Below are 23,452 nucleotides of genomic sequence, written 5' to 3'. Positions count from 1 at the left end.
AGGCAGATCACAGACAAGGGCCTGTCACCTGGGTGACCAGTGCAGAGTTATGACGTCACAATGTCCCGTTAGGCAGATCACAGACATGGGCCTGTCACCTGTGTGACCAAAGCAGAGTTATGATGTCACAATGCCCCCTTAGGCAGATCATAGACAATTGCCCGTCAAATGGGTGCCCAGTGCAGAGTAATGACGTCACAATACCCCCTAAGGCAGATCACAGACAAGGGCCTGTCACCTGGGTGCCCCGTGCCGTGTTTTATGTCACAATGCCCCCTTAGGCAGATCACAGACAAGCGCATGTCACCTGGGTGCCCAGTGCAGTGTTACGATATCACAATGACCCCTTAGGCAGATAACAGACCGGGGCCTGTCACCTGGGTGACCGAAGCAGAGTGATGATGTCACAATGCCCCCTTAGCCAGATCAAAGACATGGGCCTGTCACCTGGGTGACCAGTGCAGGGTTTTGATATCACAATGCCCCTGAGGCAGATCACAGACAAGGGCCTGTCACCTGGGTGACCAGTGCAGATTAATGATGTCACAATGCCCCCTTAGGCTGGTCAGAGCAATGGCCTGTCACATGGGTGACCAGTGCACAGTTATGATGTCACATTGCCCCCTTAGGCAGATCAAAGACAATGGTCAGTCACCTGGGTGACCAGTGCAGAGTTATGATGTCACAATGCCCCCTAAGGCAGATCACAGACAAGGGCCTGTCACCTGGGTGACTAGTGCAGAATTATGAAGTCACAATGCCCCTTTAGTCAGATCACAGAAAAGGGCCTATCACCTGGGTGACCAGTGCAGAGTTATGATGTGACAATGCCCCCTTCAGCAGATCACAGACAAGGGTCTGTCACCTGGGTGACCCGTGCATAATTATGATGTCACAGTGCCCTCTTAGGTAGATCAAAGACAAGGGTGTGTCACCCGCGTAAACCATGCAGAGTTATGATGTCACAATACCCCATTAGGCAGATGAAAGTCCCGTGCCTGACACCTGGGTGACCAGTGCACTGTTATGATGTCACAATGCCCCCTTTGCTAGATCAAAGTCCAGGGCCTGTCATCTGGGTCACCAGTTCAGAGTTATGATGTCACAATGCCCCCTTAGGCAGATCAAAGGACAGTCCCTGTCACCTGGGTGAACAGTGCAGAGTTATGATGTCACAACACCCCCTTAGACAGATCGTAGACAAGGGCCTGTCACCTGTGTGACCAGTGCAGAGTTATGATGTCACAATGCCCCCTTAGGCCGATCAAAGACAAGGGCATGTCACGTGGGTGACCAGTGCAGAGTTATGTATGCCACAATGCCCCCTTAGGCACATCACAGGCAAGGGCCTGTCACCCGGGTGAGCAGTGGGGAGTTATGATGTCACAATGCCCCCTTAGGCAGACCACAGCAAGGTTCTGTCACATGGGTGACCCGTGCAGAGTTATGATGTCACAATGCCCTCTTAGGCAGATCACAGAAATGGGCCTGTCACCTGGGTGACCAGTGCTGAGATATGATGTCACAATGCCCAATTAGGCTTATCACAGACAAGGGTTTGTCACCTGCGTGACCAGTGCACAGTTATGATGTCACAATGACCCTTAGGCAGATCACAGACAAGGCTCTGTCACCAGGGTGACCAGTGCAGAGTTATGATGTCAAAATGCCCACTTAGGCACACCACAGAAAAGGGTCGGTCACCTGGGCTACCAGTGCAGATTTATGGTGTCACAATGCCCCCTTAGGCAGATGAGGGGCCAGGGCCAGTCACCTGGGTGACCAGTGCAGGGTTATGATGTCACAATGCCACCTTAGACAGATCAAAACAAGGGCCTGTCACCTCGGTGACCAGTGCCGGGTTATGATGTCACAATGCCACCTTAGGCAGATCGCAGACAAGGGTCCGTCACCAGGTTGACCAGTGCAGAGTTATGATGTCACAATGCCCCCTTAGGCAGATCACAGACAAGGGCCTGTCACCTGGGTGACCAGTGCAGAGTTATGATGTCACAATGCCCCGTTAGCAGATCAAAGACAAGGGCCTGCCACATGGGTGCCCAGTGCAGAATTATGATGTCACAAGACCCCCTTAGGCAGATCACAGACAAGAGCCTGTCACCTGGGTTCCTATTGCAGAGTTATGATGTCACAATGCCCCCTAGGCGGATCACAGACAAGGGTTTGTCACCTGGGTGACAAGTGCATAGTTATGATGTCACAATGACCCCTTAGGCAGATCACAGGCAAGGGTCTGTCACCTGGATGACCAGTGCAGAGTTATGATGTCACAATGCCCCCTTAGGGGGATCACAAACAAGGATCTGTCAACTGGGTGACCAGTGCAGTGTTATGATGTCACAATGCCCCCTTAGGCAGATCAAAGGACAGGACCTGTCACCTGGGTGACCAGTGCAGAGATATGATGTCACAATGCCCCTTAGGCAGATCAAAGACAAGGGTCTGTCACCTGGGTGACCAGTGCAGACTTCTGATGTCACAATGCCCCCTTAGGCAGATCACAGACAAGGGTCTGTCACCTGCGTAAACCATGCAGAGTTATGATGTCACAATGACCACTTAGGCAGATCAAAGGCCAGTGCCGGTCACCTGGGTGAGCAGTGCAGAGTTATGATGTAACAATGCCCCCTTAGGCGGACCACAGCAAGGTTCTGTCACATGGGTGACCCATGCAGAGTTATGATGTCACAATGCCCTCTTAGGCAGATCACAGAAATGGGCCTGTCACCTGGGTGACCAGTGCTGAGATATGATGTCACAATGCCCAATTAGGCTTATCACAGACAAGGGTTTGTCACCTGTGTGACCAGTGCACAGTTATGATGTCACAATGACCCTTAGGCAGATCACAGACATGGCTCTGTCACCAGGGTGACCAGTGCAGAGTTATGATGTCAAAATGCCCACTTAGGCACACCACAGAAAAGGGTCGGTCACCTGGGCTACCAGTGCAGATTTATGGTGTCACAATGCCCCCTTAGGCAGATGAGGGGCCAGGGCCAGTCACCTGGGTGACCAGTGCAGGGTTATGATGTCACAATGCCACCTTAGACAGATCAAAACAAGGGCCTGTCACCTCGGTGACCAGTGCCGGGTTATGATGTCACAATGCCACCTTAGGCAGATCGCAGACAAGCGTCTGTCACCAGGTTGACCAGTGCAGAGTTATGATGTCACAATGCCCCCTTAGGCAGATCACAGACAAGGGCCTGTCACCTGGGTGACCAGTGCAGAGTTATGATGTCACAATGCCCCGTTAGCAGATCAAAGACAAGCGCCTGCCACATGGGTGCCCAGTGCAGAATTATGATGTCACAAAACCCCCTTCGGCAGATCACAGACTAGAGCCTGTCACCTGGGTTCCTATTGCAGAGTTATGATGTCACAATGCCCCCTAGGCGGATCACAGACAAGGGTTTGTCACCTGGGTGACAAGTGCATAGTTATGATGTCACAATGACCCCTTAGGCAGATCACAGACAAGGGTCTGTCACCTGGATGACCAGTGCAGAGTTATGATGTCACAATGCCCCCTTAGGGAGATCACAAACAAGGATCTGTCAACTGGGTGACCAGTGCAGTGTTATGATGTCACAATGCCCCCTTAGGCAGATGAAAGGCCAGGAACTGTCACCTGGGTGACCAGTGCAAAGATATGATGTCACATTGCCCCTTAGGCAGATCAAAGACAAGGGTCTGTCACCTGGGTGACCAGTGCAGACTTATGATGTCACAATGCCCCCTTAGGCAGATCACAGACAAGGCTCTGTCACCTGTGTAAACCATGCAGAGTTATGATGTCACAATGACCACTTAGGCAGATCAAAGGCCAGTGCCGGTCACCTGGGTGAGCAGTGCAGAGTTATGATGTAACAATGCCCCTTAGGCAGATCAAAGGCAAGGCCTGTCACCTGGGTGACCAGTGCAGACTTATGATGTCACAATGCCCCCTTAGACAGATCAAAGTCAAGGGCCGGTCAGCTGGCTGACCAGTGCAGAGTTATGATGTCACAATGCCGCCTTAGGAAGATCAAATACAAAGACCTGTCACCTGGCTGACCAGTGCAGGGTTATGATGTCACAATGCCCCCTTAGGCAGACCACAGACAAGGGTCTGTCACCTGGGTGACCAGTGAAGGGTTATGGTGTCTCAATGCCCCCTTAGGCAGATGAAAGACGAGGGCCAGTCACCTGGGTGACCAGTGCAGAGTTATGATGTCACAATGCCAGCTTAGGCACATTAAAACAAGGGCCTGTCACCTCGGTGACCAGTGCAGAGTTATGATGTCACAAGGCCCCCTTAGGCACATCACAGAGTAGGGCTTGTCACCTGGCTGACCAGTGCAGAGTAATGATGTCACAATACCCTCTTAGGCAGATCACAGACTAGGGTCTGTCAGCTGGGTGATCAGTGCAGGGCTATGATCTCAAAATGCCCCCTTAGGCAGATTACAAACAAGGGTCAGTCACCTGTGTGACCAGTGCAGGGTTATGATGTCACAATGCCCCCTTAGGCAGATCACAGACAAGGGCCTGTCACCTGGGTGACTCGGGCAGTGTTATGATGTCACAATGCCCCCTTAGGCAGATCATAGACAATTGCCTGTAAAATGGATGCCCAGTGCAGAGTAATGATGTCACAATACCACGTAAGGCAGATCACAGACAAGCGCCTGTCACCTAGGTGCCCAGTGCTGTGTTATGATGTCACAATGCCCCCTTAGGCAGATCACAGACAAGGGCCTGTCACCTGGGTGACCAGTGCAGAGTAATGATGTCACAATACGCACTTAGGCAGATCACAGACAAGGGTCTGTCAGCTGGGTGATCAGTGCAGGGCTATGATGTCAAAATGCCCCCTTAGGAAGATGAAATACAAGGGTCAGTCACCTGTGTGACCAGTGCAGGGTTATGATGTCACAATGCCCCCTTAGGCAGATCACAGACAAGGGTCTGTCAGCTGGGTGACCAGTGCAGGGCTATGATCTCAAAATGCCCCCTTAGGCAGATTACAAACAAGCGTCAGCCACCTGTGTGACCAGTGCAGGGTTATGATGTCACAATGCCCCCTTAGGCAGATCACAGACAAGGGCCTGTCACCTGGGTGACTCGGGCAGTGTTATGATGTCACAATGCCCCCTTAGGCAGATCATAGACAATTGCCTGTAAAATGGATGCCCAGTGCAGAGTAATGATGTCACAATACCACGTAAGGCAGATCACAGACAAGCGCCTGTCACCTAGGTGCCCAGTGCTGTGTTATGATGTCACAATGCCCCCTTAGGCAGATCACAGACAAGGGCCTGTCACCTGGGTGACCAGTGCAGGGTTATGATGTCACAATAACCCCATAGGCAGATCACAGACAAGGGCCTGTCACCTGAGTGACCAGTGCAGATTTATGATGTCACGACGCCCCCGTAGGCACATCACAGACAACGTCCTGTCACCTGGGTGACCAGTGCAGATTTATGATGTCCCGATGACCCCTTAGGCAGATCAAAGACAAGGGCCTGTCACCTGGGTGACCAGTGCAGATTTATGATGTCACGACGCCCTCGTAGACACATCACAGACAACGGCCTGTCGCCTGGGTGACGAGTGCAGATTTATGATGTCCCGATGACCCCTTAGGCAGATCACAGACAAGGGCCTGTCACCTGGGTGACCAGTGCAGAGTTATGACGTCACAATGCCCCGTTAGGCAGATCACAGACAACGGCCTGTCACCTGTGTGACCAAAGCAGAGTTATGATGTCACAATGCCCCCTTAGGCAGATCATAGACAATTGCCCGTCAAATGGGTGCCCAGTGCAGAGTAATGATGTCACAATACCCCCTAAGGCAGATCACAGACAAGGGCCTGTCACCTGGGTGCCCCGTGCCGTGTTTTATGTCACAATGCCCCCTTAGGCAGATCACAGACAAGGGCATGTCACCTGGGTGCCCAGTGCAGTGTTACGATATCACAATGACCCCTTAGGCAGAAAACAGACCGGGGCCTGTCACCTGGGTGACCGAAGCAGAGTTATGATGTCACAATGCCCCCTTTGCCAGATCAAAGACATGGGCCTGTCACCTGGGTGACCAGTGCAGGGTTTTGATATCACAATGCCCCTGAGGCAGATCACAGACAAGGGCCTGTCACCTGGGTGACCAGTGCAGATTAATGATGTCACAATGCCCCCTTAGGCTTGTCAGAGCAATGGCCTGTCACATGGGTGACCAGTGCACAGTTATGATGTCACATTGCCCCCTTAGGCAGATCAAAGACAATGGTCAGTCACCTGGGTGACCAGTGCAGAGTTATGATGTCACAATGCCCCTTAAGGCAGATCACAGACAAGGGCCTGTCACCTGGGTGACTAGTGCAGAATTATGAAGTCACAATGCCCCTTTAGTCAGATCACAGAAAAGGGCCTATCACCTGGGTGACCAGTGCAGAGTTATGATGTGACAATGCCCCCTTCAGCAGATCACAGACAAGGGTCTGTCACCTGGGTGACCCGTGCATAATTATGATGTCACAGTGCCCTCTTAGGTAGATCAAAGACAAGGGTGTGTCACCTGCGTAAACCATGCAGAGTTATGATGTCACAATACCCCATTAGGCAGATGAAAGTCCCGTGCCTGACACCTGGGTGACCAGTGCACAGTTATGATGTCACAATGCCCCCTTTGGGAGATCAAAGTCCAGGGCCTGTCATCTGGGTCACCAGTTCAGAGTTATGATGTCACAATGCCCCCTTAGGCAGATCAAAGGACAGTCCCTGTCACCTGGGTGAACAGTGCAGAGTTATGATGTCACAACACCCCCTTAGGCAGATCGTAGACAAGGGCCTGTCACCTGTGTGACCAGTGCAGAGTTATGATGTCACAATGCCCCCTTAGGCCGATCAAAGACAAGGGCATGTCACGTGGGTGACCAGTGCAGAGTTATGTATGCCACAATGCCCCCTTAGGCACATCACAGGCAAGGGCCTGTCACCCGGGTGAGCAGTGCGGAGTTATGATGTCACAATGCCCCCTTAGGCAGACCACAGCAAGGTTCTGTCACATGGGTGACCCGTGCAGAGTTATGATGTCACAATGCCCTCTTAGGCAGATCACAGAAATGGGCCTGTCACCTGGGTGACCAGTGCTGAGATATGATGTCACAATGCCCAATTAGGCTTATCACAGACAAGGGTTTGTCACCTGCGTGACCAGTGCACAGTTATGATGTCACAATGACCCTTAGGCAGATCACAGACAAGGCTCTGTCACCAGGGTGACCAGTGCAGAGTTATGATGTCAAAATGCCCACTTAGGCACACCACAGAAAAGGGTCGGTCACCTGGGCTACCAGTGCAGATTTATGGTGTCACAATGCCCCCTTAGGCAGATGAGGGGCCAGGGCCAGTCACCTGGGTGACCAGTGCAGGGTTATGATGTCACAATGCCACCTTAGACAGATCAAAACAAGGGCCTGTCACCTCGGTGACCAGTGCTGGGTCATGATGTCACAATGCCACCTTAGGCAGATCGCAGACAAGGGTCTGTCACCAGGTTGACCAGTGCAGAGTTATGATGTCACAATGCCCCCTTAGGCAGATCACAGACAAGGGCCTGTCACCTGGGTGACCAGTGCAGAGTTATGATGTCACAATGCCCCGTTAGCAGATCAAAGACAAGGGCCTGCCACATGGGTGCCCAGTGCAGAATTATGATGTCACAAAGCCCCCTTAGGCAGATCACAGACAAGAGCCTGTCACCTGGGTTCCTATTGCAGAGTTATGATGTCACAATGCCCCCTAGGCGGATCACAGACAAGGGTTTGTCACCTGGGTGACAAGTGCATAGTTATGATGTCACAATGACCCCTTAGGCAGATCACAGACAAGGGTCTGTCACCTGGATGACCAGTGCAGAGTTATGATGTCACAATGCCCCCTTAGGGAGATCACAAACAAGGATCTGTCAACTGGGTGACCAGTGCAGTGTTATGATGTCACAATGCCCCTTAGGCCGATCAAAGACAAGGGTCTGTCACCTGGGTGACCAGTGCAGAGTTATGATGTCACAATGCCCCCTTAGGCAGATCACAGACAAGGCTCTGTCACCTGCGTAAACCATGCAGAGTTATGATGTCACAATGACCACTTAGGCAGATCAAAGTCCAGTGCCGGTCACCTGGGTGAGCAGTGCAGAGTTATGATGTAACAATGCCCCTTAGGCAGATCAAAGACAAGGTCCAGTCACCTGGGTGACCAGTGCAGACTTATGATGTCACAATGCCCCCTTAGACAGATCAAAGTCAAGGGCCGGTCAGCTGGCTGACCAGTGCAGAGTTATGATGTCACAATGCCGCCTTAGGAAGATCAAATACAAAGACCTGTCACCTGGCTGACCAGTGCAGGGTTATGATGTCACAATGCCCCCTTAGGCAGACCACAGACAAGGGTCTGTCACCTGGGTGACCAGTGAAGGGTTATGGTGTCTCAATGCCCCCTTAGGCAGATGAAAGACCAGGGCTTGTCACCTCGGTGACCACTGCAGAGTTATGATGTCACAAGGCCCCCTTAGGCACATCACAGAGTAGGGCTTGTCACCTGGCTGACTAGTGCAGAGTAATGATGTCACAATACCCTCTTAGGCAGATCACAGACAAGGGTCTGTCAGCTGGGTGATCAGTGCAGGGCTATGATGTCAAAATGCCCCCTTAGGCAGATTACAAACAAGGGTAAGTCACCTGTGTGACCAGTGCAGGGTTATGATGTCACAATGCCCCCTTAGGCAGATCACAGACAAGGGCCTGTCACCTGGGTGACTCGGGCAGTGTTATGATGTCACAATGCCCCCTTAGGCAGATCATAGACAATTGCCTGTAAAATGGATGCCCAGTGCAGAGTAATGATGTCACAATACCACGTAAGGCAGATCACAGACAAGCGCCTATCACCTAGGTGCCCAGTGCTGTGTTATGATGTCACAATGCCCCCTTAGGCAGATCACAGACAAGGGCCTGTCACCTGGGTGACCAGTGCAGAGTAATGATGTCACAATACCCACTTAGGCAGATCACAGACAAGGGTCTGTCAGCTGGGTGATCAGTGCAGGGCTATGATGTCAAAATGCCCCCTTAGGAAGATGAAATACAAGGGTCAGTCACCTGTGTTACCAGTGCAGGGTTATGATGTCACAATGCCCCCTTAGGCAGATCACAGACAAGGGTCTGTCAGCTGGGTGATCAGTGCAGGGCTATGATGTCAAAATGCCCCCTTAGGCAGATTACAAACAAGGGTCAGTCACCTGTGTGACCAGTGCAGGGTTATGATGTCACAATGCCCCCTTAGGCAGATCACAGACAAGGGCCTGTCACCTGGGTGACTCGGGCAGTGTTATGATGTCACAATGCCCCCTTAGGCAGATCATAGAGAATTGCCTGTAAAATGGATGCCCAGTGCAGAGTAATGATGTCACAATACCACGTAAGGCAGATTACAGACGAGCGCCTGTCACCTAGGTGCCCAGTGCTGTGTTATGATGTCACAATGCCCCCTTAGGCAGATCACAGACAAGGGCCTGTCACCTGGGTGACCAGTGCAGGGTTATGATGTCACAATAACCCCTTAGGCAGATCACAGACAAGGGCCTGTCACCTGAGTGACCAGTGCAGATTTATGATGTCACGACGCCCCCGTAGGCACATCACAGACAACGGCCTGTCACCTGGGTGACCAGTGCAGATTTATGATGTCCCGATGACCCCTTAGGCAGATCACAGACAGGGGCCTGTCACCTGGGTGACCAGTGCAGAGTTATGATGTCACAATGTCCCGTTAGGCAGATCACAGTCAAGGGCCTGTCACCTGGGTGAGCAGTGCAGATTTATGATGTCACGACGCCCCCGTAGGCACATCACAGACAACGGCCTGTCGCCTGGGTGACGAGTGCAGTTTTATGATATCCCGATGACCACTTAGGCAGATCACAGACAAGGGCCTGTCACCTGGGTGACCAGTGCAGAGTTATGACGTCACAATGCCCCGTTAGGCAGATCACAGACAAGGGCCTGTCACCTGTGTGACCAAAGCAGAGTTATGATGTCACAATGCCCCCTTAGGCAGATCATAGAGAATTGCCCGTCAAATGGGTGCCCAGTGCAGAGTAATGATGTCACAATACCCCCTAAGGCAGATCACAGACAAGGGCCTGTCACCTGGGTGCCCCATGCCGTGTTTTATGTCACATTGCCCCCTTAGGCAGATCACAGACAAGCGCATGTCACCTGGGTGCCCAGTGCAGTGTTACGATATCACAATGACCCCTTAGGCAGATAACAGACCGGGGCCTGTCACCTGGGTGACCGAAGCAGAGTTATGATGTCACAATTCCCCCTTAGCCAGATCAAAGACATGGGTCTGTCACCTGGGTGACCAGTTCAGGGTTTTGATATCACAATGCCCCTGAGGCAGATCACAGACAAGGGCCTGTCACCTGGGTGACCAGTGCAGATTAATGATGTCACAATGCCCCCTTAGGCTGGTCAGAGCAATGGCCTGTCACATGGGTGACCAGTGCACAGTTATGATGTCACATTGCCCCCTTAGGCAGATCAAAGACAATGGTCAGTCACCTGGGTGACCAGTGCAGAGTTATGATGTCACAATGCCCCCTAAGGCAGATCACAGACAAGGGCCTGTCACCTGGGTGACTAGTGCAGAATTATGAAGTCACAATGCCCCTTTAGTCAGATCACAGAAAAGGGCCTATCACCTGGGTGACCAGTGCAGAGTTATGATGTGACAATGCCCCCTTCAGCAGATCACAGACAAGGGTCTTTCACCTGGGTGACCCATGCATAATTATGATGTCACAGTGCCCTCTTAGGTAGATCAAAGACAAGGGTGTGTCACCTGCATAAACCATGCAGAGTTATGATGTCACAATACCCCATTAGGCAGATGAAAGTCCCGTGCCTGACACCTGGGTGACCAGTGCACTGTTATGATGTCACAATGCCCCCTTTGCTAGATCAAAGTCCAGGGCCTGTCATCTGGGTCACCAGTTCAGAGTTATGATATCACAATGCCCCCTTAGGCAGATCAAAGGACAGTCCCTGTCACCTGGGTGAACAGTGCAGAGTTATGATGTCACAACACCACCTTAGGCAGATCGTAGACAAGGGCCTGTCACCTGTGTGACCAGTGCAGAGTCATGATGTCACAATGCCCCCTTAGGCCGATCAAAGACAAGGGCATGTCACGTGGGTGACCAGTGCAGAGTTATGTATGCCACAATGCCCCCTTAGGCACATCACAGGCAAGGGCCTGTCACCCGGGTGAGCAGTGCGGAGTTATGATGTCACAATGCCCCCTTAGGCAGACCACAGCAAGGTTCTGTCACATGGGTGACCCGTGCAGAGTTATGATGTCACAATGCCCTCTTAGGCAGATCACAGAAATGGGCCTGTCACCTGGGTGACCAGTGCTGAGATATGATGTCACAATGCCCAATTAGGCTTATCACAGACAAGGGTTTGTCACCTGCGTGACCAGTGCACAGTTATGATGTCACAATGACCCTTAGGCAGATCACAGACAAGGCTCTGTCACCAGGGTGACCAGTGCAGAGTTATGATGTCAAAATGCCCACTTAGGCACAACACAGAAAAGGGTCGGTCACCTGGGCTACCAGTGCAGATTTATGGTGTCACAATGCCCCCTTAGGCAGATGAGGGGCCAGGGCCAGTCACCTGGGTGACCAGTGCAGGGTTATGATGTCACAATGCCACCTTAGACAGATCAAAACAAGGGCCTGTCACCTGGGTGACCAGTGCCGGGTTATGATGTCACAATGCCACCTTAGGCAGATCGCAGACAAGGGTCTGTCACCAGGTTGACCAGTGCAGAGTTATGATGTCACAATGCCCCCTTAGGCAGATCACAGACAAGGGCCTGTCACCTGGGTGACCAGTGCAGAGTTATGATGTCACAATGCCCCGTTAGCAGATCAAAGACAAGGGCCTGCCACATGGGTGCCCAGTGCAGAATTATGATGTCACAAAGCCCCCTTAGGCAGATCACAGACAAGAGCCTGTCACCTGGGTTCCTATTGCAGAGTTATGATGTCACAATGCCTCCTAGGCGGATCACAGACAAGGGTTTGTCACCTGGGTGACAAGTGCATAGTTATGATGTCACAATGACCCCTTAGGCAGATCACAGACAAGGGTCTGTCACCTGGATGACCAGTGCAGAGTTATGATGTCACAATGCCCCCTTAGGGAGATCACAAACAAGGATCTGTCAACTGGGTGACCAGTGCAGTGTTATGATGTCACAATGCCCCTTAGGCAGATCAAAGACAAGGGTCTGTCACCTGGGTGACAAGTGCAGACTTATGATGTCACAATGCCCCCTTAGGCAGATCACAGTCAAGGCTCTGTCACCTGCGTATACCATGCAGAATTATGATGTCACAATGACCACTTAGGCAGATCAAAGGCCAGTGCCGGTCACCTGGGTGAGCAGTGCAGAGTTATGATGTAACAATGCCCCTTAGGCAGATCAAAGACAAGGTCCTGTCACCTGGGTGACCAGTGCAGACTTATGATGTCACAATGCCCCCTTAGACAGATCAAAGTCAAGGGCCGGTCAGCTGGCTGACCAGTGCATAGTTATGATGTCACAATGCCGCCTTAGGAAGATCAAATACAAAGACCTGTCACCTGGCTGACCAGTGCAGGGTTATGATGTCACAATGCCCCCTTAGGCAGACCACAGACAAGGGTCTGTCACCTGGGTGACCAGTGAAGGTTTATGGTGTCTCAATGCCCCCTTAGGCAGATGAAAGACCAGGGCTTGTCACCTCGGTGACCACTGCAGAGTTATGATGTCACAATGCCCCCTTAGGCACATCACAGAGTAGGGCTTGTCACCTGGCTGACTAGTGCAGAGTAATGATGTCACAATACCCTCTTAGGCAGATCACAGACAAGGGTCTGTCAGCTGGGTGATCAGTGCAGGGCTATGATGTCAAAATGCCCCCTTAGGCAGATTACAAACAAGGGTCAGTCACCTGTGTGACCAGTGCAGGGTTATGATGTCACAATGCCCCCTTAGGCAGATCACAGACAAGGGCCTGTCACCTGGGTGACTCGGGCAGTGTTATGATGTCACAATGCCCCCTTAGGCAGATCATAGACAATTGCCTGTAAAATGGATGCCCAGTGCAGAGTAATGATGTCACAATACCACGTAAGGCAGATCACGGACAAGCGCCTATCACCTAGGTGCCCAGTGCTGTGTTATGATGTCACAATGCCCCATTAGGCAGATCACAGACAAGGGCCTGTCACCTGGGTGACCAGTGCAGAGTAATGATGTCACAATACCCACTTAGGCAGATCACAGACAAGGGTCTGTCAGCTGGGTGATCAGTGCAGGGCTATGATGTCAAAATGCCCCCTTAGGAAGATGAAATACAAGGGTCAGTCACCTGTGTGACCAGTGCAGGGTTATGATGTCCCGATGACCCCTTAGGCAGATCACAGACAAGGGTCTGTCAGCTGGGTGACCAGTGCAGGGCTATGATGTCAAAATGCCCCCTTAGGCAGATCACAGACATGGGCCTGTCACCTGTGTGACCAAAGCAGAGTTATGATGTCACAATGCCCCCTTAGGCAGATCATAGAGAATTGCCTGTAAAATGGATGCCCAGTGCAGAGTAATGATGTCACAATACCACGTAAGGCAGATTACAGACAAGCGCCTGTCACCTAGGTGCCCAGTGCTGTGTTATGATGTCACAATGCCCCCTTAGGCAGATCACAGACAAGGGCCTGTCACCTGGGTGACCAGTGCAGGGTTATGATGTCACAATAACCCCTTAGGCAGATCACAGACAAGGGCCTGTCACCTGAGTGACCAGTGCAGATTTATGATGTCACGACGCCCCCGTAGGCACATCACAGACAACGGCCTGTCACCTGGGTGACCAGTGCAGATTTATGATGTCCCGATGACCCCTTAGGCAGATCACAGACTAGGGCCTGTCACCTGGGTGACCAGTGCAGAGTTATGATGTCACAATGTCCCGTTAGGCAGATCACAGACAAGGGCCTGTCACCTGGGTGACCAGTGCAGATTTATGATGTCACGACGCCCCCGTAGGCACATCACAGACAACGGCCTGTCGCCTGGGTGACGAGCGCAGTTTTATGATATCCCGATGACCACTTAGGCAGATCACAGACAAGGGCCTGTCACCTGGGTGACCAGTGCAGAGTTATGACGTCACAATGCCCCGTTAGGCAGATCACAGACAAGGGCCTGTCACCTGTGTGACCAAAGCAGAGTTATGATGTCACAATGCCCCCTTAGGCAGATCATAGACAATTGCCCGTCAAATGGGTGCCCAGTGCAGAGTAATGATGTCACAATACCCCCTAAGGCAGATCACAGACAAGGGCCTGTCACCTGGCTGCCCCATGCCGTGTTTTATGTCACATTGCCCCCTTAGGCAGATCACAGACAAGCGCATGTCACCTGGGTGCCCAGTGCAGTGTTACGATATCACAATGACCCCTTAGGCAGATAACAGACCGGGGCCTGTCACCTGGGTGACCGAAGCAGAGTTATGATGTCACAATTCCCCCTTAGCCAGATCAAAGACATGGGCCTGTCACCTGGGTGACCAGTTCAGGGTTTTGATATCACAATGCCCCTGAGGCAGATCACAGACAAGGGCCTGTCACCTGGGTGACCAGTGCAGATTAATGATGTCACAATGCCCCCTTAGGCTGGTCAGAGCAATGGCCTGTCACATGGGTGACCAGTGCACAGTTATGATGTCACATTGCCCCCTTAGGCAGATCAAAGACAATGGTCAGTCACCTGGGTGACCAGTGCAGAGTTATGATGTCACAATGCCCCCTAAGGCAGATCACAGACAAGGGCCTGTCACCTGGGTGACTAGTGCAGAATTATGAAGTCACAATGCCCCTTTAGTCAGATCACAGAAAAGGGCCTATCACCTGGGTGACCAGTGCAGAGTTATGATGTGACAATGCCCCCTTCAGCAGATCACAGACAAGGGTCTGTCACCTGGGTGACCCATGCATAATTATGATGTCACAGTGCCCTCTTAGGTAGATCAAAGACAAGGGTGTGTCACCTGCATAAACCATGCAGAGTTATGATGTCACAATACCCCATTAGGCAGATGAAAGTCCCGTGCCTGACACCTGGGTGACCAGTGCACTGTTATGATGTCACAATGCCCCCTTTGCTAGATCAAAGTCCAGGGCCTGTCATCTGGGTCACCAGTTCAGAGTTATGATATCACAATGCCCCCTTAGGCAGATCAAAGGACAGTCCCTGTCACCTGGGTGAACAGTGCAGAGTTATGATGTCACAACACCCCCTTAGGCAGATCGTAGACAAGGGCCTGTCACCTGTGTGACCAGTGTAGAGTTATGATGTCACAATGCCCCCTTAGGCAGATCAAAGTCATGGGCCTGCCACCTGTGTGACCAATTCACACTCATGAGGTCACAATGCTCCCTTAGGAAGATCAAAGTCAAGGGCCTGTCACCTGGCTGACCAGTGCAGACTCATGATGTCACAATGCCCCCTTAGGAAGGTCAAATACAATGACATGTCACCTGGGTGACCAGTGCATGTTTTTGAAGTCAAAATGCCCCCTTAGGCAGATCAAATGCAAGGGCCGGTCACCTGGGTGACCTGTGCAGAGTTATGATGTCACAATGCCCCTTTAGGCAGATCAAATTCAAGGACATGTCACCTAGATGACCAGTGCACAGTTATTATGTCACAATGCCCCCTTAGTCAGATCACATAGAGGGGCCTGTCTCCTGTGTGACCAGTGCAGAGTTATGATGTCACAATGCCCCCTTAGTCAGATCAAAGACAAGGGTCTGTCACCTGGGTGACCCGTGCAGAATTATGATGTCACAGTGACCACTTAGGTAGATCACAGACAAAGGTCTGTCACCTGGGTGACCCATGCAGAGTTATGATGTCACAATGCCCCCTCAGGCAGATCAAAGTCAAGGGAATGTCATCTGGGTGACCCGTGCAGAGTTATGATGTCTCAATGATCCCTTACGGAGATCACAGGCAAGGGTCTGTCACCTGGGTGACGCGTCCCGTGTTATGATGTCACAATGCCCCCTTAGGAAGATCACATACAGGGGCCTGTCACCTGGGTGACCAGTGCAGAGTTATGATGTCACAATTCCCACTTAGGAAGATAACAGGCAAGGGCATGTGAAATGGGTGCTCAGTGCAGAGTTATGGTGTCACAATGCCCCATTACGCACATCACAGACAAGGGCCTGTCACCTGGGTGCCCAGTGTAGAGTTATGATGTCACAATGCCCTCTTAGGCAGATGACAGACAAGGAAATGCCACCTGGGTGCCCAGTGCAGAGTTATGATGTCACAATGCCCCCTTAGGCAGATCACAGACAAGGGTCTGTCACCAGGGTGCCCAGTGTGGAGTTATGATGTCACAATATCGCCTTAGTCAGATCACAGACAAGGGCCTGTCACTTGGGTGCCCAGTGCAGAGTTATGATGTCACAATGCCCCTTAGGCAGATCACAGACAAGGGTCTGTCACCTGGGTGACCCGTGCAGAATTACGATGTCACAGTGCCCTCTTAGGCAGATCACAGACAAGGGTGTGTCTCCTGGGTAAACCATGCAGAGGTATGATGTCACAATCCCCCATTAGGCACATCAAAGTCCCATGCCTGTCACCTGGGTGACCAGTGCACAGTTATGATGTCACAATGCCCCATTGGCAGATCAAAGCCCAGGGTCTTTCATCTGGGTGACCAGTTCAGAGTTATGATGTCACAATGCACCCTTAGGCCGATCAAAGGCCAGGGCCTGTCACCTGGGTGACCAGTGCAGAGTTATGATGTCACAATGCCCCCTTAGGCAGATCAAAGACAACGGCCTGCCACCTGGGTGACAAGTGTAGACTCATGATGTCACAATGCCACCTTAGGAAGATCAAAGTCAGGGGTCTGTCACCTAGCTGACCAGTGCAGACCCATGATGTCACAATGCCCCGTTAGGCTGATGAAAGTCAGGGGCCTGTCACCTGGCTGACCAGTGCAGAGTTTTGATATGACAATGTCCCCTTAGGAAGATCAAATGCAATGAAATGTCACCTGGGTGACCAGCGCAGGGTTTTGATGTCACAATGGCCCCTTAGGCAGATCAAATGCAAGGGCCTGTCACCTGGGTCACCTGTGCATAGTTATGATGTCACAATGCCCCTTTAGGCAGATCAAATGCAAGGCCCTGTCACCTGGATGACCAGTGCACAGTTATGATGTCACAACGCCCCCTTAGGCAGATCACTGACACGGGCCTGTCACCTGGGTGACAAGTGCAGAGTTATTATGTCACAAAGCCCCCTTAGGCAGATCACATACAGGGGCCTGTCACCTGGGTGACCAGTGCAGAGTTATGATGTCACAATGCCCACTTATGCAGATCAGAGACAAGGGTCTGTCACCTGGCTGACCCGTGCAGAGTTAATATGTCACAATGCCCACTTAGGCAGATCACAGACAAGAGTCTTTCACATGGGTGATCCGTGCAGAGTTATGATGTCACAACGCCCCATTAGGCAGATCACAGACAAGGGTCTTTCACCTGGGTGACCCCTGCAGATTTATGATGTCAGAATGCCCTTTAGGCAGATCAAAGTCAAGGGTCTGTCACCTGGGTGACCCGTGCAGAGTTATAATGTCACAATGCCCCCTTAGGCTGATCACAGACAAGGGACTGTCACCTGGGTGAGCCCTGCAGAGTTATGATGTCACAATGCCCCCTTAGGCAGATCACAGACAAAGGTCTGTAACATGGGTGACCCGTGCAGAGTTATGATGTCACAATGCCCCCTAAGGCAGATCAAAGTCAAGAGAATGTCATCTCGGTGACCCGTGAAAAGTTATGATGTCACAATGACCCCTTATGGATATTACAGACAAGGGTCTGTCACCTGGGTGACTTGTGCAGAATTATAATGTCACAATGCCCCCTTAGTCAGATCACATACAGGGGCCTGTCACCTGGGTGACCAGTGCAGAGTTATGATGTCACAATGCCCACTTAGGCAGATCACAGACAAGGGTATGTCATCAGGGTGACTCTTGCAGAGTTATGATGTCACAATTCCCCCTTAGGAAGATCACAGTGAAGCGCCTGGGAAATGGGTGCCCAGTGCAGAGTTATGATGTCTCAATGCCCCCATAGGCACATCACAGACAAGGGTCTGTCACCTGGGTGCCCAGTGTAGAGGTATGATGTCAAAATGCCACATAGGCAGATCACAGACAAGGGTCTGTCACCTGGGTGCCCAGTGCAGAGTTATGATGTCACAATGCCCCCTTAGGCAGATCACAGGCAAGGAACTGTCACCTGGGTGCTTAGTGCACAGTTATGATGTTACAATGCCTCCTTAGGCAGATCACAAAAAGGGTCTGTCTCCACGGTGACCAGTGGAGAGTTATGATATCACAATGCCCCGTTAGGCAGATCACTGACAAGGGACTGTCACCTGGGTGACCAGTGCAGAGTTATGATGTCTCAATGCCACCTTAGGCACATCACAGACAAGGATCTGTCACCTGGGTGACCCGTGCAGGGTTATGATGTCACAATGCCCCCTTAGGCACATCACAGACAAGGGCCTGTCAACTGGGTGACCGGTGTATAGTCATGATGTTGCAATGTCACCTTAAGCAGATCACAGAAATGGGTCTGTCACCTGGGTGTCCAGTGTAGAGTTATGTTGTCTCAATGCCCTCTTAGGCAGATCACAGACAAGGGCCTGTCACCTGGCTGCCCAGTGCAGAGTTATAACGTCACAATGCCCCTTTAGGCACATCACAGACAAGGGCCTGTCCCCTGGGTGCCCAGTGCAGAGTTACCATGTCACAATGCCCCCTTAGGCAGATCACAGACAAGGGCCTGTCACCCGGGTGCCCAGTGCAGAGTCATGATGTCAAAATATCCCCTCAGGCAGATCACAGACAGGGGTCTGTCACCTGGGTGACCAGTGCAGAGTTATGATGTCACAATGCCCCTTTAGGAAGATGACGGACATGGGTCTGTCACCTGGGTGACCATTGCAGAGTTATGATGTCACAATGCCCCCTTAGGCTAATCACAGACAGGGTGATGTCACCTGGGTGACCAGTGCAGAGTTATGATATCACATTTCCCCCTAAGGCAGATCACAGACAAGGGTCTGCCACCTGGGTGACCAGTGCTGAGTTATGATGTCACAATGCCCCCTTAGGCAGTTCACAGACTAGGGTATGTCACCTGGGTGACCAGTGTAGGGTTATGATGTCACAATGCCCCCTTAGGCAGATCACAGACAATGGTTTGTCACCTGGGTGACCATTGCAGTGTTATGATGTCACAATGCCCCCTTAGGCAGATCACAGACAAGGGACTGTCACCACGGTGACCTCTGCACAGTTATGATGTCACAATGGCCCCTAAGGCAGATCAAAGTCAAGGGTCTGTCACCTGTTTGACCAGTGTAGAGTTATGATGTCACAATTCCCCCATAGGAAGTTCACAGACAAGGTCCTGTCACCTGGGTGACCGGTGCAGAGTTATGATGTCACAATGCCCCCCTTATGCAGATCACAGACAAGGGCCTGTCACCTGGGTGCCCAGTGCAAAGTTATGATGTCACAATGCCCCCTTAGGGAAATCAAATGCCAGGGCCTGTCTCCTGGGTGCCCAGTGCAGAGTTATGATGTCACAATGCCCGCTTAGGCAGATCAAAAGCCAGGGCCTGTCGCCAGTGGGACAAGTGCAGAGTTATGATGTCACAATGCCCCCTTAGGCAGATTAAACGCCGGGGCCTGGCACCTTGGTGACCAGTGAAGGGTTATGATGTCACAATGCCCCCGTAGGCTGATCAAATTCCAGGGACTGTAACCTGGGTGACCAGTGCAGAGTTACGATGTCACAATGTCCCCTTAGGCCGATCAAATCCCTGGGCCTGTCACCTGTGTTACCAGTGTAGAGTCATGATGTCACAATGCCCCCTTAGGCAGATCAAAGTCCAGTGGCTCTCACCTGGGTGACCAGTGCAGAGATATGATGTCAAAATGCCACCTTAGGCAGGCCAAAGACAAGGGCCTGTCACCTGTGTGCCCAGTGCAGAGTTATGTTGTCACAATGCCCACTTAGGCAGATCACAGACAAGGGCATGTCACCTGGGTCCCCAGTGCAGAGTTATGATGTCAAAATGCCCCGTTAGGCAGATGAAAGACAAGGGTCTGTCATCTCGGTGACCAGTGCATAGTTATGATGTAACAATGCCCCCTCAGGCAGATCACAGGGAAGGGCCTGTCGCCTGGGTGACCAGTGCAGAGTTATGATGTCACAATGCCCCCTTAGGCAGATCACCGACAGGGGCCTGTCACCAGGGTGGCCGGTGGAGAGTTATCATGTCACAATGCCCCCTTAGGCAGATCACAGACAAGGGTCTGTCACCTGGATGACCCGTGCAGAGTTATGATGTCACAATGCTCCCTTAAGCAGATCGCAGACTAGGGTATCTCACCTGGGTGACTCGTGCACAGTTATGATGTCACAATGCCCACTTAGGCAGATCACTGACAAGGGCCTGTCACCTATGTGACCATTGCAGAGTTATGATGTCACAAAGCCCCCTTCGGCAGATCACAGACCAGGGCCTGTCTCCTGTGGGCCAGTGCAGAGTTATGATGTCACAATGCCCCCTTAGGCAGATCACAGACTAGGGCCAGCCACCTGGGTGACACGTGCAAATTTATGGTGTCACAATGCCCCCTTAGTCAGATCACAGACAAGGGACTGTCACCTGTGTGACCCATGCAGTGTTATCATGTCACAATGCCCCCTTAGGCAGATCACAGACAAGGGCATGTCACATGGGTGAACCGTGCAGAGTTATGATGTCACTATGCCCCCTTAGGCTGATCACAATCAATGGCCTTTCACCTGGGTGCCCAGTGCAGGGTTATGATGTCACAATGACCTCTTAGGCAGATCACAGACAAGGGTCTCTCACCTTGGTGACCAGTGCAGAGTTATGATGTCACAATGCCCTCTGATGCAGATCACAGACAAGGTTCTGATACCTGGGTGACCAGTGCAGAGTTATGATGTCAAAATGACCCCTTTGGCACATCACAAACAAGGGTCTGTCACCTGGGTGACCAGTGCATATTTATAATGGCACAATGCCCCTTTAGGCAGACCACAGACAAGGGCCTGTCACCTGGGAGACCACTGCAGAGTTATGATGTCACAATACCTACTTAGGCACATGACAGACAAGGGTCTGTCACCTTGGTGACCAGTGCAGACTTATGATATCACAATGCCCCCTTAAGCAGATCACAGAAAAGGGTCTGTCACGTGGGTTACCAGTGCAGTTATGATGTCACAATGCCCTTTTGGCAGAACACAGACAAGGGTCTATCACCTGGGTGACCAGTGCAGAGTTATGGTGTCACAGTGCCCCCTTAGGCAGATCAAAGACAAGGGCCTGTCACCTGGGTGACCAGAGCAGAATTATCATGTCACAATGCCCCCTTAGATCACGGACAAAGGCCTGTCACCTGGGTGACCAGTGTAGAGTTATGATGTCACAATGCCCCCTTAGGCAGATCAAAGACAAGGGTCTCTCACCTGGGTGAACAGAGTCGAGTTATGATGTCACAATGCCCCCTTAGGTAGATCACAGACAATGTTCTGTGACCTGTGTGACCAGCGCAGAGTTATGATGTCACAATGTCCCCTTAGGGATATCACAGAAAATAGACTGTCAAATGGGTGACCAGTGCAGAGGTATGATGTCACAACGCCCCTTTAGGCAGATCACAGACAAGGGCCTGTCACCTGGGTGACCAGTGCAGACTTATGATGTCACATTGCCCGCTTATGCAGATCACAGAAAAGGGCATGTCACATGGGTGAACCGTGCAGAGTTATGATGTCACTATGCCCCCTTAGGCAGATCACAATCAATGGCCTTTCACCTGGGTGCCCAGTGCAGAGTTATGATGTCACAGTGCCCTCTGAGGCAGATCACAGACAAGGTTCTGATACCTGGGTGACCAGTGCAGAGTTATGATGTCAAAATGACCCCTTTGGCACATCACAAACAAGGGTCTGTCATCTGGGTGACCAGTGCATATATATAATGGCACAATGCCCCTTTAGGCAGACCACAGACAAGGGCCTGTCACCTGGGGGACCACTGCAGAGTTATGATGTCACAATACCTACTTAGGCAGATGACAGACAAGGGTCTGTCACCTTGGTGACCAGTGCAGACTTATGATATCACAATGCCCCCTTAAGCAGATCACAGACAAGGGTCTGTCACGTGGGTTACCAGTGCAGAGTTATGATGTCACAATGCCCCTCTGGCAGAACACAGACAAGGGTCTATCACCTGGGTGACCAGTGCAGAGTTATGGTGTCACAGTGCCCCCTTAGGCAGATCAAAGACAAGGGCCTGTCACCTGGGTGACCAGAGCAGAGTTATCATGTCACAATGCCCCCTTAGATCACGGACAAAGGCCTGTCACCTGGGTGACCAGTGCAGAGTTATGATGTCACAATGCCCCCTTAGGCAGATCAAAGACAAGTGTCTCTCACCTGGGTGAACAGAGTCGAGTTATGATGTCACAATGCCCCCTTAGGTAGATCACAGACAATGTTCTGTGACCTGGGTGACCAGCACAGAGTTATGATGTCACAATGTCCCCTTAGGCATATCACAGAAAATAGAGTGTCACCTGGGTGACCAGTGCAGAATTATGATGTCACAACGCCCCTTTAGGCAGATCACAGACAAGGGCCTGTCACCTGGGTGACCAGTGCAGACTTATGATGCCACATTGCCCGCTTATGCAGATCACAGACAAGGGCATGTCACATGGGTGAACCGTGCAGAGTTATTATGTCACTATGCCCCCTTAGGCAGATCACAATCAATGGCCTTTCACCTGGGTGCCCAGTGCAGAGTTATGATGTCAAAATGCCCTCTTAGGCAGATCACAGACAAGGGTCTCTCACCTTGGTGACCAGTGCAGAGTTATGATGTCACAGTGCCCTCTGAGGCAGATCACAGACAAGGTTCTGATACCTGGGTGACCAGTGCAGAGTTATGATGTCAAAATGACCCCTTTGGCACATCACAAACAAGGGTCTGTCACCTGGGTGACCAGTGCATATTTATAATGGCACAATGCCCCTTTAGGCAGACCACAGACAAGGGCCTGTCACCTGGGAGACCACTGCAGAGTTATGATGTCACAATACCTATTTAGGCAGATGACAGACAAGGGTCTGTCACCTTGGTGACCAGTGCAGACTTATGATATC

The sequence above is a fragment of the Gorilla gorilla genome, chromosome 23 (genome assembly GCF_029281585.2).
Source record: "Gorilla gorilla gorilla isolate KB3781 chromosome 23, NHGRI_mGorGor1-v2.1_pri, whole genome shotgun sequence".
NCBI lineage: Eukaryota > Metazoa > Chordata > Mammalia > Primates > Hominidae > Gorilla > Gorilla gorilla.
This window is presented reverse-complemented; position numbering follows the sequence as displayed.